Below are 2,852 nucleotides of genomic sequence, written 5' to 3' on the forward strand. Positions count from 1 at the left end.
GAAGATCTCAGGTCTCAGAGAAGAAAAGAGACCTAAGTGTGGGGCCAACGAGCCCCACCCACCCACCACGGACTCCCAGTAAGGATCAGTTCACCCCACTGAGTCCCACCTGGCCCGACACTGGTGTGCTTTTATAGGATTTGAGACACAGTTTGGCCGGGGACATAGCACCCACCCGTAGCCCTGGATGAATGTGGTAACAGCCAGTAGGGCCAGAGGAGTGGGAGAGGAAGGAGGAAGGAGCCCCAAGCAAAACTGGGGCCCCCTTGTTGCCACGATTGTGCTGTTACCTAAGGCAGCAGTAGCAAAACACTACACAGGGTGTCGTGTTCTAAAGACAGGAGGGTGCTGTTCCCTGGTTTGGGGCGCTGGGGTCCACATCCATGTGTCACCCAGCCTGGGGGCTTCGGAAGGCTCTAGAGCAGCGGTTCTCAACCTGTGGGTCGTGACCCCTCTGGGGGTCAAACGACCCTTTCACAGGGGTCACCCGATTTATCACAGTAGCAAAATGACAGTGATGAAGTAGCAACAAAAATAATGCTATGGTTGGGGGTCCCCACCACGTGAGGGACTGTATGAAAGGGTCGCGGCATGAGGAAGGTGGAGAACCCCTGCTTTAGAGGGAGAGGACACCAGGCTTGGCAAAGTGAGGGCCAGAGACGAAGAGGAAGGCCCTCAGGAGATGGAGTGACCAGTGGCTGCAGCAATGGGCTCAGGCACAGGAGCCACTGGGGACGGCGCAGGTCGGGATGCTGTTTCCTTCTGTTGTGCACGGTGTGTGTGTGTGTGTGTGTGTGTGTCTGCTGTGTGTCAGAACTGACTTAATGGCGCTTCACAGGGAGAGAGATGCCTGTCTTCATCTCCAGGCTTTTGGGAGCCCCTTGAGGGCACCTTTGTGATGCAGAGGAGAGGACTGGACTGGAGGGGGCGGGAACCTCAGACCTGTGTGTGAATTCAAGCATGGTCACCTCCCCCAAGTCTGGGGGATGTCCTCCCGCTTACTGAATGCATTTCCAAGATGAATGAATTTCCTTCTCGGGAGCTCTAGGATAAGGTGACCAGACGTCCCGCTTTTGGCGAGACAGTCCCGATTTTTAACAATTATTCCCGTGTCCCGTGGCATTTTTAAAAAGTCCCGATTTTTGGAAAGAATGCACGACAAGCTAGGGCATACGGTTTTCGGCTGCCATGTGGCTATTTCGCCGGGATATGAGTTTTATCAATGGTGTCCCGCTTTTGTCCCGCTTTACCAATGTTAAAATCTGGCCACCTTACTCTAGGACCACGTGCTCCCTTTTGGGTAGGCTTGTGTGTGTGTGTGTGTGTGTGTGTGTGTGTGTGTGTGTGTGAGACGTGGGTGGAGGGCGAGGTTAGAGGAATGCACAGGTAAGACGTGCACAACACACACACACACACCCCCCACACACTTTCACTGCCATCCAGTCAGGTCTGATTCATCACGAGTCTCGAGGACGGGGTAGAACTGCCCCTGTGGGTTTCTGAGACTGTAGCTCTTTACAGCAGTGGAAAGCCTCCTCTTTCTCCCTCCGAGCAGTGGTTGGGCTTCAAACTACTGACCCTTCAGTCAGCAGCCCAATGCGTCGTAACCCACTATGCCGCCTGGGCACCTTGACAGTGGGTATACTCCTGGAAGTACTCCACACATAGTAGGGACTGTTCAACTGTTTGCTGCTGTTGTTATGGTTTGCTGATGAGATTTCCATGTCTGCACGCACAACCATAAACCCAGCCAACAGAAAGCTTGTTGCCCCGGGTGGATTCTGAGTGGGCAAGCCCCCCGCTCCAGCAGAGGGAGGCCCACGCACCTACACCCATCACCTGGACTTTTCTCTGTAGGACTGATGGGTGGGTTTACTCCACCTGCCTTTAGTTCGGAGGTTGGGCACAAAAGGTTCCACACACTTCTAAGAGGTTCCGGGGACCCCCGAGGGCCAGACTGCTGGTGGACTTCCTTGGCAGAGTGTTGAAGACCCTGTGGAGGGGGAGCCTGTGGCAGGGCCGTCACTCCAGAGAGCGCAGCATCGGTGAGTTCTGGTTGTGCCTCTTAGCGACCTCATGGCCCCGACCAGATGTGTCCATGTGTCCCAGCCTCTGCGTCCTTGGCTGTAAAATGCGGATAAGTGACACTGGGAGACCTGAAGTCAAGTCAGGGGACAAGCCCAAGACTGAGCAGGCCTGCTGAGGCAAGCACATGGTCACACCTGGAGGTGGGGGGCTTTCCCCTCAGCCCCTCGCTTCCTCCACCAATGGTCTCCCCGACTGCTACTCCCTGTTGCTGCTGGGAGGTGTCACTAAGTTAGTTCTGACCCATAGGGACCTTATGCTCAATGGAACGACCCCCCAACAATTGTCCCTATGCCTGAGCCCATTAAGCCCCACCTATGCCTGTGCCAGTCCTTCCGGTCTAGGGCCTTCCTCTGTGTTTGCTGCCCCTCCACTTTCCCAAGCCTGACGTCCTTCTCCAGGGACTGGTCTCTCCTGACAGCATGTCTGAAGTAGGTGAGATGACGTATCACCATCCTTGCTTCTAAGGAGCACTCTGGCTGTACTTCTTCCAAGAGTACACCAGATCCCAGAGGAAAACCAGCTAAATCTGTGGTCCAGTTGGGTGGCGGCTCCCGGCCCTGCTCCTGTGGTGCCCGAACCAGGCAAGGAAACCCTCCTTCCCTCTGGGGGATGGCTGAGCTTTTCCTCAAACTGCAGCACACAGCTCCTCGGAGACCCAAATGAATTAAAGATGTAATTAAATTAGGAACCACTCATTATGTGAAGGCTGGCTCTTCAGGCAGGTGGGGCGGTGGGGGAGGGGCCGAGGCCATCTTCCTTCAGGG

The sequence above is a fragment of the Echinops telfairi genome, unplaced genomic scaffold, assembly GCF_000313985.2.
Source record: "Echinops telfairi isolate 266 unplaced genomic scaffold, ASM31398v2 ScPeMD7_2;HRSCAF=8, whole genome shotgun sequence".
Classification (NCBI taxonomy): Eukaryota; Metazoa; Chordata; class Mammalia; order Afrosoricida; family Tenrecidae; genus Echinops; species Echinops telfairi.